The following is a 14,722-nucleotide window of genomic DNA, read 5'->3' as shown; positions in this document are numbered from 1 at the left end:
AAAGGTATAGGGCTTTAGTACCGACCCTTTAGTCCCGGTTCGGCAACCGGGACAAATGGCCCTCACGAACCGGGACGAATGGGGCTTTTTCTACTAGTGGAGTACCATTTGTTGTCGACATAATATGTAAATCAGGTGTGAATAAGTTGGTTGTTGTTATAACTGACGAAACATGGATAATGTCATCCTAGCTAACTGCTAACTAATATCAACTATCAATTAGCTACTGATTTACATATATAATGTGGGTAGGTGGCAAGATAAAGTGACATACCTCGAGTAATAAGCAAGCTTACCAAACTTGACAAGTGAGCAAACAATATTACTCTATTAAGGCTAGACAGTATATGTGGTCTTCCTTGCATTATTTTGTTGGCAAGGAGGACAACTATGTATTAATTAATTTATGGAAAATGCTTGGAGTAGTTGACTAATTGAAACAGGAAGACTTTCTAGTACAAGGTACAAGTTTTTGCACCACCCTCGTGTCTTGTCCTGTGTGAATTTCTGTTATATAATACCATGGATCATATCCTCTCATTTGGTGAAACATAATTTAACAAACATCTCCATTAAAATACTTTTAAGTCATGTGAATAAATTTGTGTCAGGAAATATTGCCACAATCTATGTCTTTTCCTGATTTTTATATAATGGGGCTTGCTTCACTGATAGAATATTTACAATACGAAACAGTATAGTGTCAATGGATTTTACAAGAATGGGATTGAATAGCTAGTGGCGAATGTGTAAAATTTTGTAAGCCGTACGTTGGACATATGTCACCATGCAAGTTGTGTATTAGGTGTGTGATGAGATGGATAAACATTAATGTTAATCTGATGCGATCATTAGATGGAACCAGCCATAATTAAGTTCTATACAGTAGGAGAAAATTATGGATTGAATCATTTTGCATTTGGCTTAGTGTGCAGCCACTCGAGTGATGTCCTTCCGAGGGATGATCGTGAGTAGTAGAGGCGCCACCAAAATGAAGTGGGGCCAATGGAAAGAAATGGGTGGCTGACCTCACTGACAGTCGCCACCATCATCTTTAGGGGCTCATCAACATCACATGGGTAACTAATACGCTCCTAAAGTCTAGATAAAAGCTTGATTGGGAAATGGACGACCCACCTTTGCACCAGCTGCATTGGAGGTCACAATGAAGAATCACCAGAATAGGATATGAGGTAGTTGTAGAGGAACAAAGGGGGTGGGAGGAGCCAGTGGAGAAGAGAAGGGCCGGAGGAGTGCAAATAAGCTGGCAAAGATGTGTAGGGGAGAAGAAGATGGATGGGGTGCACAGAGCCACAATTATTTCAAATTTTCATTGTATCAATCGAAAAGCGGAAGGAGCAGCCTACACAACACATTTAAAATGCAAGTACCCCCTCCCTGGAGATTTAAGGCGATATGGGGTTTTAGGTCTTTAATTTGACAAACAAAAGCCTTTCAGTTTGTCTCGTGGGCCTCTCTATTAATAATATTAGACCTACGAGGGTTCTTGCCTAAGTATTTGGGATAGATCAATAATATTCGACGAAACATGGAAACTGTTGATACATTCATTTTGCATCATGTTTTCCTACTGTTATTTATCATGTTTTTGATCAATAAAATACTTTGTGATGCAATTTTAATGCCTTTGCTCTTAATTTGCAAAATTTACATGAAGAGGGAGATTGCCGGCAGCTGGAATTCTGGACTAAAAAAGCTATGTCAGAGATACCTATTCTGCACAACTCCAGATGAGCTGAAATTTCATGGAGAATTATTTTGAAATATATAAAAATTACTAGAGAAAGGAAATACCAGAGGAGGCCCACCAGGTGGGCGTGCCCTGGAGGCTCGTGGGCACCTGGTGGGCCTCCTCTGGTATATCTTTTTCTCTATGATGCTATTTGCCCTAGAAAAAAATGAGGAGAGGTCTTTCGGGATGAAGCGCTACTGTCTCGAGGCGGAACCTGAGCAAGAGCACTTTTGCTCTCCCGTGGAGCGATTCCGCCGAGGATATATACTTCCCTCTGGGAGGGGGGAATCGAAGCCATAGACATCACCAACAACCCTCTGACCGTGGGAGGAGCAATCTTCATCAACATCTTCACCAGCACAATCTCATCTCAAACAATAGTTCATCTCTCATATTCAATCTTTATCTCAAAACTTAGATTGGTACCTGTGGGTTGCTAGTAGTATTGATTAGATCTTGTAGTTGATGCTAGTTGGTTTATTTGGTGGAAGATTATATGTTCAGATCCTTGATGCTATTCAATACTCCTCTGATCTTGGACATGAATATGATTTGTGAGTAGTTACTGTTGTTCTTGGGGACCTGGGGAGAAGTCTTGTCATAAGTAATCATGTGAATTTGGTATTTGGTCGATGTTTTGATGATATGTATGTTGTTGCTTCCTTTAGTGGTGTCATGTGACCGTCGACTACATGACACTTAATCATACTTGGGCATAAGGGAAGGCATTGTGGAGTAGTAATAGGCTGATGGGTTGCTAGAGTGACAGGAGCTTAAACCCTGATTTATGCACTATTCCATAAGGCCTGATTTGGATCTATATGTTCATGCTATGGTTAGATTTATCTTAATTTTTCTTTCATAGTTGCAGATGCTTGCGAGAGGGGTTAATCATAAGTGGGAGGCTTGTTCAAGTAAGAACAATACCCAAGCACCCGTCCACCCACATATCAAATTATCAATGTAGAGAACGCGAATCAAATAAATATAATGAAAGTGACTAGATGAAATTCTCGTGTGTCCTCAAGAACGCTTAGCTCGCTACAAGAGAAAGTTCCGGCCTTGCTACAACTTTGTTACAGTTGCTACCTGTTGCTTGTTATAAATTACCTTCCTATCAAAATATTTGTTACCGATAATCTCAGTGCTTGCAAAAAATACCTTGCTAAAAACCGTTTCTCATTTCTTTCTGCTCCTTGTTGGGTTCGACACTCTTACTTATCGAAAGGACTACGATTGATTTCCTATAGTTGTGGATCATCAACTGTCATCCTTCTAAATGGAATCCCAGATGGATGGATCAACTATAAAATTCCGTTCGCCAAGGTGGCCTCTCTCACCCTTCCTTTTCATCTGCTTCGACAACTCATCTCACACTACACAGACCTACCACTACTAAACCACCGTCCGTTCGCCAACCTTCCTCCCTACAAGCTACAACATGAAAACGATTACTATAGTTGTTGCCTCCACAACTGCGGCCTCCAAACTAAAGGAAATCATCAAAAACGTCGCACTTTCCGTGGGCCTAACAACCAATTTATTCAAAACAACCTTTGCTCCCATTCACATGGACAAAAAAAGCAACAGCTATTTCCAGTATCGTAGGTTTCCCCACTGCCTCTTTCCCACAAGTGTATCTTGGCTACCGCACTTACCCACAAGGCCACCTCCAAGAACCTTTCTCCCAACCTTGAACGTTGTAGAAAAATCCTCTCAGGTTGGCATGCAAAAATTCTCACAAGAGGAGACCATTTGATCCTCGTAACTGTTGTTTTAGACACACTCCTAAGTCTAACATACTTAGGTCTGTTTTTCAAATCCTCAAAAAGGAATCAAAACTATTGATACTCTTAGGAGAGCATATTTCTGGATTGTTGAGGAAATCTGCTCGGGGGCACAATGCCTGGTTGCTTGGAACAATGTTTGCAAACCAAAAAAATTGGTAGTTTAGGCATTAAGAACTTGCATATCAAAAATAACTACCTGCTTATGATAATTGTGGTTAAATCATTAGTATCCTCGCCCACCCCTTGGATGGATTGGCTCAAGCTACAACACCCAATTCGTTTGTTGCTCTTGCCTCTAATACTTCCAACCTCTGCGAAACTATCAACTAGCAAATGCCAACCCTTCATATATACAATATCCTTTGTATTTACACACAATGGCACTTCAACCTACTTCTAGCGAGATAATTGGCTCTCTGCCATAAACACTTGCAGCTGCTTACCCAAGCATTTACTCTCATTCTACTAGAAAATTTGTTAGAGTGGCAAATATCTTGCATTTTTCTATAGATTCTAACTTGGGAAATCGTCTAACCTTTGCTGCCACACAAGAATTGGTTTCTCTACTGTCCGTGTTGCAGGATTTCATCCCTTCATCGGAACATGATTCACGCTTCCTAATTGGGGGTACCACTTTATCTACAAAGCATGCCTACGCCCTTTTCCACAGAAGACGGATGAAGACAAAAATGTAGGCAATATCTGGAGAATGAAGTTTCCCAACAAGATCAAAGTGTTTTCCTAGCTCATGTTTGACAACCGCCTCGACAACCAAGAAAACCTCACCCACAAGAACATCATCGACAACTAGGAGTACCCACGATGCCACCAACATATGGAGGATATGCTTCTCACATGTTCATCTCATTCCCCTACTCTGATAGAGAACACCTCGTGGGCGTTGATGATGGGCGGCAGCATGGAATTGGCTGTGGCCTTGATGGTGAAGGAGTAGTTAATTTTATATGCAGATATTGCCCTCCTGCGAGTTTCAGGTAAATTAAGCTGCCATGATCGCATGCCCTCAGCAATTGGCGATTCTCGGTGCCAATAATATGGGAAACTAGTATTTGAATGGATCTTCATCCTTCCACTTGTTATTTAAAATCTAATCTCAATGTGACAATTGACTTCAAGAGTTCTGAGCTACTACAAGAGTGAGAATCAACTTCATGTGACACTTGCATACCCAATGATTAACAAGGATTTACTTTTACTGTCAAATCATGGGTCCCAATACCCTCCACTTGATGCTTGGGTTTGCAAATAATACTATGCTTAATTAGTAGGCATGTAGGTAGTTTCCTTAGCGATGTTCTATATATTATGACTACGCTTCTCCATTAGCAGCTTGCATGCAATCAACGCGCCGGTAGAACAATGGCGCCCCGCTGGTGGCTGCTGATTCTCTGCCTCGCCGGCAGTGTACTCCATACTCGCGCACAGTATGACAGCAGAGGTCTCTCTCTCTCTCTCTCTCTCTCTCTCTCTCTCTCTCTCTCTCTCTCTCCCTGCGCTGCGCTTCGTCGCAGGGAGAAAAATAGAAAGAAAATCTTATTTCTGTTATTAGTTTTTCCTATAATCATGGCTCGTTTTAGATTGCATATCCATGTGTGCAGGTTTCATCAGCATAGACTGCGGGCTACAGGGAGAGGAGAGCTATGTTGACGACGAGACGAAGCTGTTATACATCTCAGACGCTGGCTTCACTGATGCTGGCGTGAACTACAATATCTCGGTTGAGTACTTACAGGCGCGGCTCCCCAAGAGCGTCCACAGCCTGCGGAGCTTCCCCGATGGTGTGCGCAACTGCTACACGCTTCGGTCACTAGTATCCGGCCTCAAGTACGTCTTCCGCGCCACGTTTCTGTATGGCAACTACGATGGCCTTAACCAGCGACCAGCATCGTTTGACCTCTACATCGGTGTCAACTTCTGGACGGTGGTGAACATGTCGTGGTGGGGATCAGACCAGGGTGATACGGCGACGGTGGAGGCCATCGTCGTCGTGCCACACAACCTGGTGCAGGTGTGCCTGGTGAACACCGGCGGCGGGACTCCCTTCATCTCTCGGCTGGAGCTGAGGCCGCTGAAAATGTCGCTCTACCCACAGGTGACGACGGCGGGGGGGCTGGTCCTGTTGGACAGGATAAACTTCGCTGCGATGAACCAAGCAACCATCAGGTACCCCGATGATCCATACGACCGGCTATGGTACCCTTGGTCCCGCGCCACGGTCTGGGCGGAGATGTCGACGATCGAGAGGGTGGACAGCAGCGACGACGACCCCTTCGAGGCGCCCACGGCAGTGCTGCAAACGGCGGTCACACCGCTGAATGCCTCCGAGAACATCAAGTTCTACTGGGATGCGGAGCCCCAACCAAAAAACCCGACACCAGGGTACATCGCCATCTTTCACTTCGCCGAGTTGCAGCTCCTCGACAGGAATGCCTGGCCTCACGCCAGTTCTACATCAATCTCGGCGGTGAGCGCTGGCACCGGACGGCCGTGAAGCCGTACTACCTCTTAAGAAGCGGCATCTACAGTAGCTTCTCCAACCGACGCCAGAGCCGCTACAACTTCTCTCTCGACGCCGAATCCACTTCCACGCTGCCGCCCATCATCAACGCCTTCGAGGTGTTCTCCATCATCCCCACCAGCAACCTTGGTACAGAATCCCAGGATGGTAATCGATTTAATTAGGCACATCTATCTACCTAGCTATCTATCTTGTGCTACTGAAATGTTCGGTGCCCTGTGATTTACTACTGTGTACGCATTCATTCAGCATCTGCCGCCGTGGCGATAAAGGCCAAGTACCAAGTGCAGAAGAACTGGATGGGTGACCCTTGCTTTCCCCAGACTATGATGTGGGACAGGCTCAATTGCAGCTATGGGTGGAGGCCATCGTCGTCGTGCCACACAACCTGGTGGAGGCGTGTAAGTGTAAGTAGTTCAGTTGATCCACACGTGTGGTTTTCTGTAGGCCATGCTTCCTGGCGCCCTTATCCTCACCCCTTCAACATTGCTTTGAGATCTGTGCGAGCTAATTAACTTACTAGAAAGTTTCTCTTTTTTGTTTCTCCCAAATGAAACAACATATGGACTTCAAACTTTTAAGGTCAAACAAACTTTAGAACTTCAATGTGTGAAAAAACTTTCAGATTTTTTGTCCGACATAAATATACAAAATGAGGTTTGTTTTTTAGTGAAAAGGTTCTTTTAAGTATTTATGATGCCTAAAAAATATTGAATTTTTTTCACATTGTAGTTAGAATGTTTTGTTGTCCTGCAAAGTTTGAAGTTCATATGTTGTTTCATTTCGGAGAAACAAAAAAGACAAAAGTGTTTGCATGGATCACGATGCAAATAATGGATGGCTAATAAAGGTGCCATGGAGCTCGACCTCGACCACTACTTTCCCGACTTATATTTAATAATTTAATATGCAATAAATTAATTATGTACATAAAAAATTGGTTTCCGTGTACTATTTGTGACTGCTTGCAAAATTAATCTCTCAACTTCAATATCATGCATTCTTCTTGAACCCTAAACTTTTCACATTGGAAAAATATAATGGGTCCCGGACCGGCTGACCTAGCTAGTCAAAACTTGTCTAGATTGAATATTTTAGGGTCCAAGATACGTGGTTACGAAGTTGATGGACCAAATCTAGAACTCTCCAAATAGTTGAGAGACCAAATTGCTCCTAATTTTACTATGGATAGTCGAACTGATCCTTTGTATATGTGCCTTTACTTTTTTTTTTTTGTAGAAATCTGTCCTCTAGTGGCCTGAATGGTGATATATCGTCTTCTTTTGCAAATTTCAAGGCTCTCCAATACTTGTACTAAGTCCGGAATTCCAGATTTATTTGGCTTATATTTCGCAAGATTTCAGGAACAGAAACTCTAAGAAATTAAATACTATCTTTCCATATCTTGCAGGAATTTGTCAAACAATAACTTGACAGGCTCAATTCCAGATGCCCTTTCACAATTACAATCACTGACGGATATGTAAGTTGAGCAACAAGATAGCACTAGCTATATAATGACATCTTGATATGCATGCAGGCACATTTAATTACAGCTCAAACACTAGACATATGCGTAATAATTAATAAGATTTTGACCGAATTATTTGAGTTATCAACTTATCATGGATATATATAGTGTGATTAATATGTTTCCTACAGAGATTTATCTGGCAACCATCTCAATGGATTGATTCCCTCTGGACTTCTCAAAAGAATTCAAGATGGCTCCCTAAATCTAAGGTACGCATACATACTTCAAAAAATTCATAAGGCGTATTCATTAATTTATTAGACATGGCAACAATCCAAACCTTTGTGCCGGCGACAATTCTTGTCAGCTTGCTCCCAAAAGGAAGAGCAAACTGGTCATCTACGTTATTGTCCCCTTACTTGTCATTGTGTTCATAGTATCTGTGGTCGTCCTAGTTTTGTTCATGCTAAGACGACGAAAGCAGCAACAAGGTGAGAGCGGTGCCTTTTCCGGAATGATCCAGCTAGCACGCTTGGTATGTTAATTCATCAATTGCCTGTGTAATACATGAAGGATCAATGAACAATATGACCACAATAAAGCCGCAGAACAAGGAGGAAATGTCAACGAGGCATGGCGGTGCTAGTGATTCGCTACGACTAGTTCAGAACCGCCGGTTCACATATAAGGAACTCGAGATGATAACCAATGGCTTCGAGCGGGTGCTTGCCCAAGGAGGATTTGGCCGCGTCTATGATGGCTTCCTGGAGGATGGTACTCAAGTGGCGGTGAAGTTGCGGTCGCATTCCTCCAAACAAGGCGTCAATGAGTTCCTCACGGAGGTACAATGGAACCAGATCCTATGACAACACATGTCTTCAACTCTCTACACAAATGTGCGATTCCCATGTGAAAATTGTATGTACTTGTGCAGGCTCAGATTCTAAACCGGATTCATCACAAGAATCTTGTGACTATGATTGGTTATTGCAAGGATGGGGAGTATATGGCGCTTGTGTATGAGTACATGTCACAAGGAACCCTGCAAGAGCACATTGCAGGTATGATTACCAATTTCGACTAACAATAAAAAGTAATCCCTAAAGTAGTGAACTAAACGCTCTTATATTTCTGTACGGAGGGCTTTTGACTCACATGAAAAAAAGCAGCATATACAAAAAGAGCTCTTTTAAGATGTTCCCTCTTAACTCATATTTAATCTCAACCGTTCGTTGGTCAAGGGCAAGTCTGGACACGTAATATCTCAACTATGGCATGTTAGAGCATGGTTAATAGTATAGCCAAGAACCGGCTATATGAAGTTGTCGTATCACATATAGTCAACCTAATATACAACATGTATAGTAGCTACTTTATTAATGCATGGCCTACCGGACACTCGCAATGTTTTCTAGAGTACGTGCTGCAGCCGGCTGTTAATCTACAACCCGCTTCCCTTCTCTCTCATCTTCTCTCTCATCCAACTCAGCATAAATATAATTATTTAATCCTTATAGCCTGCTGACTGTATCTTATTATACTTGCTCTTACAATTTAAAAGGAAATGTTTTGACTTGATTAATCATTGTTTGTCCCATATCAACACGGATTCTCACACTTGGTCACATGCATTTAACTTGGCCTTCAAAGAAAACAAAACTTTTCTGCCGTAGGGACCCCTTATTTCTTCAACCGGTATAGTCCATTGGGATTCTCCAAAAAACATTATATACATAAAGCTATATATTCACAATTTGCAGTGTCTTATATTATTTGTATCGGATCAAGAAATAAGGGTCATAAAGGTTTTAAAAAGGCTAAAAGATTAACTGAATATCTATCATGAATATGCAATCCATTTTGCATGTGTGGATACATGTTACCTATGCTTTGGCGTTCAATCAAAGTTGGGGTGAAAACTCAATATGTGAGCAAGTAACAGAGCCAAAACTGGAAGGTGGAATATTGTAGTAATTAGCATAATTATTGTTTTTCTTTCATTTTATTGTTGCCCTACTATGATGTGATCATTTACTTTCCTGTTTATCTTAAGTGCAAAGTCTATATTAACCTTATAAAGTAATTAATATATACTCTTACCTCCCAAGAGGTAATACCATATGTAAGCTATTTGATTGGGCAAAATTAATGCCTCTTATTAACTTGGACCATCATAAACTCTCTCAAACAAAAAAATCTAGCCAAGCAAATATGAAAGTCATCCTCATCTGAACTATTGTCTATTAATTCCGGAGTCACGGCGTTATTGTATTTGCAGGAAGCGATCGAAGTTTACCTTGGAGGCAGAGGCTTCGGATTGCACTTGAATATGCACAAGGTTCATGCTCAAATGCATTCTATTGTTGTTGCTTTTTTTACAATAGAAGAGAACACTATTCTAGCCTATGAGTTCTTTGTAGGCACTTTGTGTTGTCGGGTGCACATCTTTGTTTAAGGAATCTTATGGTTGGTTGGTCCTCTGGCGTGTAGGGTTGGAGTATCTGCACAAGGGGTGCAACCCGCCTCTTATCCATCGGGATGTCAAGGCCACCAACATCTTATTGAATGCTAGACTAGAGGCCAAGATCGCAGATTTTGGCTTGTCCAAGGCCTTCAATAACCACGATGGAAATTACGTTTCAACAAATACAATTGTTGGTACACCTGGATATGTTGATCCAGAATACCAGGCGACAGTGCAACCCACGACCAAGAGCGATGTCTACAGCTTTGGTGTGGTATTGCTAGAGCTGGTCACCGGGAAGCCGGCCCTCCTCTCAGAGATGGAACCCATGAACATTATTCATTGGGTGCGACAACGGCTAGCGAGAGGCAACATGGAGGATGTGGTGGATGTACGAATCACTACTAGGGAAAACCTTATACACAGAACTTTAGCTGCAGCGCGTGTCAAAAAAGCGTGCTGGTACTAAGTAGCAGTAGCGCGCTGCTGTAAACCGCGCTACAGATACAACTGTAGCAGTAGCACGTGTGAAGATAAAAGCGCTTCTACTAAAGTTCCCACGGCTTAGCCGATCGGCTACACATAGTAGTAGCGATCTACGAAGAACCGCGCTACCGCTACTTGCTTTTTAGCAGCGCGTTTACGATGAAAGGCGCTACTGCTAAAGGAAATAAAATTAAATGGAAAGCAAATAGAAAAGTAAATGAAAATGAAAGAAATAGAAAAAGGTGAAAGGAAAAAATAAAATATAAAGAAAATAAATGAAAAAGGGGAAAAAGAAAAAGGAATAGCAGTAGCGCGTATGGAGGAACGCGATGTAGCTAGCTTAGCAGTAGCGCACTTCCTGGAACGCGCTACTGCTACTTCTGACTTAACCGCGCGGTTCGTTCTTCCCCACGCGGCCACTTCCCCCAAATCAAACTCCCGCTGTCGCCGCCGCCGTCGCCCGTCAGCCGCCGCGCGCTCTCCCGTCGCTCTCCGCACACCCTCGACGCCGCCCCCGACCCCGGATTGGACGCCGCCCCCGACCCCGACCTCGACGCCGCCCTCTGCCAGGCGCCCGAGCCCCGACCCCGACCTCGACGCCGCCTGCCCCTCTCTCGCCGCAGGCACCCGAGGTGAGCACGCCTGCTCCTCCCCCTTCCCTACCTCTGCCTAGATAGGGTTCTTCAAATTTTAGTTGCATCAATTAGTTAGGGTTCATCTATGGGTGGAAATGAATAGGATACAGATGCATCTGGGATGTTTTCTTAATTAGATGATGTTTTCTTAGATGATGAATAAACACTAGTGTAATGCATAATAAAACGAGTAAAATTTGACCACTTATTTCACTTTTAAGTTGGATAATTGGGATGTATTAGTGATAATATTCGACGATGTACGGACGCATGAGATGATTTACTTTTAATTTGCTTATTGAATGCATGCTAATTTGAGTCCTATAAGATATTTGAAATATATATCTTGTGTTGCTCAAATAGGATATGTGCTTGCCCAAGTGGCCGGTCATGTTTGCAAGTTACACCTCCGAGTGGCCTATGTTTTGCCGGAGTGTTGATTCATTTCCGTTCCGGCAAATTTCAGGCGCTCGATATGTCCTATTTTAGCAAAGGTCATGCCGGATTTTTCCGTGAATTTTGGCATGACTAGTAGGAAATATCGAGTGCCCCGGATTTGTGTGTTGAGTATCCTGGTAGTTGTCTTCGATCGATTTTCAATTAATGTTTCAACTATGAACATAGGGAATGTCTGACGACGAAAAGGATTTCGGTATTTGCAAATACTGCGAAGACGAGCGCGGCCTGTGCGACGAAATCTTCCTAGATGATGATAGGTGCTTCAGCATCAAGCTGGACGAGAACTTCGAAGTGGATACAGTAAGTCACAACGACAAGTCTTTTTTCGTAATTAAGCATGACATCTGCTTCATTTGCTTCAACTTATAATTTAATTTTTTTACTATTCTACTAGCGTATCCCCTGCCATGCAAGAGTTTTTGTATTGGATAAGATAGGTTTCAATCGTACTATGGAGGTAAAGAAAGTTTGCTTGAAGACCGAGCATGGTTATATTTTCCACGCAAAATTATACAACGCAGACGACGACACCTATTTTGGATGCAAAACACGGCGAGCACTATGCAAGACTTATGCATTTGAGCCTGATATGGTTATCACCTTTGATATTCGTCCGGAAGATGATATTGAAGGTAATACCGACATCTGGGTCGATATGTAGACGCCTCCAGTTATACCATCATGTGAGTTTCTCAACCATATTTATGTCTTTGAAATTGTTTATTCAAAAATAGTTGACAACTAATTTCTATTGCCAGCTTATTTCCGTTCAAGCAAACATGTCCAGCGCTTGGTAGACAGGACCTACTACTGTCCCGGGGCTGAACTAAACTGCGAGGAGCTAAGTCATTATGTTTCATGGCTTGAGGATCTTGATACTGTCAAGACAAATTTTCTTCCTGCACTTAGAAATGTTAGTACTGAAAACGTGCGACCAATAGTGTTCGTAATGAACTACGGTCACATCTATTTAGGAAAGATGGTAAGATTTTTACTATTTGTCCTCAGTGCATCTTTTCCATAAATTATTTTTTAAGCTAAACTTCATTGCTAAGTATGTTACCATACGATGTTCTTCGACAGGGACTCCCGATGAATGTTGTGCCTTATGGGATCGACACTACAGGTACCATGAGTATTGTTAGCTTGCGGCCAAGATATCCTACAGAGCAGCTTAGTGCATTGAGGATTTCTAAAAGCGACGAATGCTTAATAGTGAAAGACTGGACCAAAATTGTGAATGATCGCAGACAAGTAATAGGGGGAAGCAATCAGAAGCGCAGCCCACGATTAGAAGACAGGTTCATCTGCATGCTCCAACTTGATGAAAGAGGAGAGCTACACATGTTTTATGTTATTTTACCTGAGAGAGAGCAGCAGGAGCGATTAGCTAGTTAGAAATGAGTTTGAAGATAATGATGTGCTACACTATGACTATGATGATTAAATAGCTAGTGTTTGTGGTAACGACTATGATGATTATTATTAGCTAGTGTTAGTGATGATTAGATAGCTACCGCATCTAGTGTTGGTGGTGATTAGCTAGCTAGAATGAGTTTGAAGATGATTATGTGCTACACTATGACTATGGTGATTAAATAAATACTGTTGGTGGTAATGACTATGATGATGATTACATAGCTTGTGCTGGCGGATTAGATTCAAGTGGAGACAACATGTGGTGCACATCGAAAGTACTACTAGTCCAAACTAGATCTTGTTTGGATTAGTAGTATACTTTTGACATGCACCACATATTACCTCCACTTGAACCTAATCCACCTTCATTTGACACGCTGTTATGGACATAATGATATATACCTCATAATTGGTATTCTACCAAAATTTGTATTGTAAAAAAAAATACTAGTAGTGATGGATAGTAAACACGCTGCAACTAGCTAGATTAGCCGCAGCTCGGGGTAGAACAAGCGCTGCCGCTATCTGTCTTAGTAGTAGCGCTTGTCGCGCGCGGTACTGCTAAGTAATAGCTGTAGCGCCTTATTAATAGCGCGGCAGCACGCGCTACTAGTGAGCATTAAACCCGCGCTACTATTAGGGTTTTCCCTAGCAGTGAATGCATGGTGGTTGCAATGTCAATGTCGTTTCGAAGGTGGCGGAAATCGCACTCAATTGCACCGCGCTGGCATCAGCCCAGCGGCCCACCATGGCCGACGTTGTGGTGCAACTACAGGAGTGCATGGAGCTCGATGAGGGCCGCACCCGTGACTTCAACACCGACGACAGCAACAATGATGACTCGAGCTGGAATTATAATGCTTATGCCAGTGGGCAATCCACTGATGTGAGCAGGAATGCTGCATTTGGGACGGAACTGAGGATGCCAACGGTGGGTCTCCGTCTAGCTCCTACTACACGTTGAAAGACGTCTTCATCTAAAACCATTTATATGATTGTTATTTTCTTGAAGTCATCGTGAGAGCGTTAATAATGTTTTAATGTACTAATTAATGTAAGGCAAGTGGACATTTTTCACATAAGTTGTGTGCAATTTGTATTTTCTTAAAGAAAGGCATCAAAATCCATGTATTTGTGTAACTAGATGATACTCCACACATTGTTGTGGTAATCTTGTTAAAGGAAATGCTTAATTATGTGCTACATAAACCACTAAAACTACTGAAAATAAAATGTAACAGTATCCTTTTGATTTACACATTAATATATGAAGCATATAAAAATGGTATATAAAGGTGAAAATATATATCTCCCCTTAATAATAAAAGGGCTATTGCTTCTGCCCGTCCGTCATTAAATTAACTCCTAAAGTTGCCACAAATTATCCACTATGCCACACATAAGTGAGAAAAACGCTTCATTTTTTTTCTATATAAGTCGGCCGTTGCTGTCGATTCAATAAACAGCGATCCACCAACAAGTCAAAACAGCATGGCTGGCCTGACTGGCTAGACGCATGCTCTTCCACATAGTTTACCTGGGTTCGTTCCCATAATGTCCCCATTTTCCTCCCCTTTTCTCTATTAAATAAATAGATGCCTGATTGGGCCAGCCCAGTGCGGCCTTCAGCACTTACTTTTTTTTACATTCCTTTTGTATTTTTTTTATTTTGGCTTTATTTCGAAATGCTCTGAATATTTCAA

General features: G+C 42.2%; 1 pseudogene; it reads left to right on the top strand.

The window, feature by feature from the left end:
* Window positions 1-4,923: 4,923 nt before the first annotated feature.
* LOC123157044 (putative leucine-rich repeat receptor-like protein kinase At2g19210) lies at window positions 4,924-13,983 on the top strand (annotated as a pseudogene).
* The last annotated feature ends 739 nt before the right edge of the window (window positions 13,984-14,722 follow it).

This window comes from Triticum aestivum, chromosome 1D, assembly GCF_018294505.1.
Source record: "Triticum aestivum cultivar Chinese Spring chromosome 1D, IWGSC CS RefSeq v2.1, whole genome shotgun sequence".
In the NCBI taxonomy this organism is placed as follows: domain Eukaryota; kingdom Viridiplantae; phylum Streptophyta; class Magnoliopsida; order Poales; family Poaceae; genus Triticum; species Triticum aestivum.
This window is presented reverse-complemented; position numbering and strand designations above follow the sequence as displayed.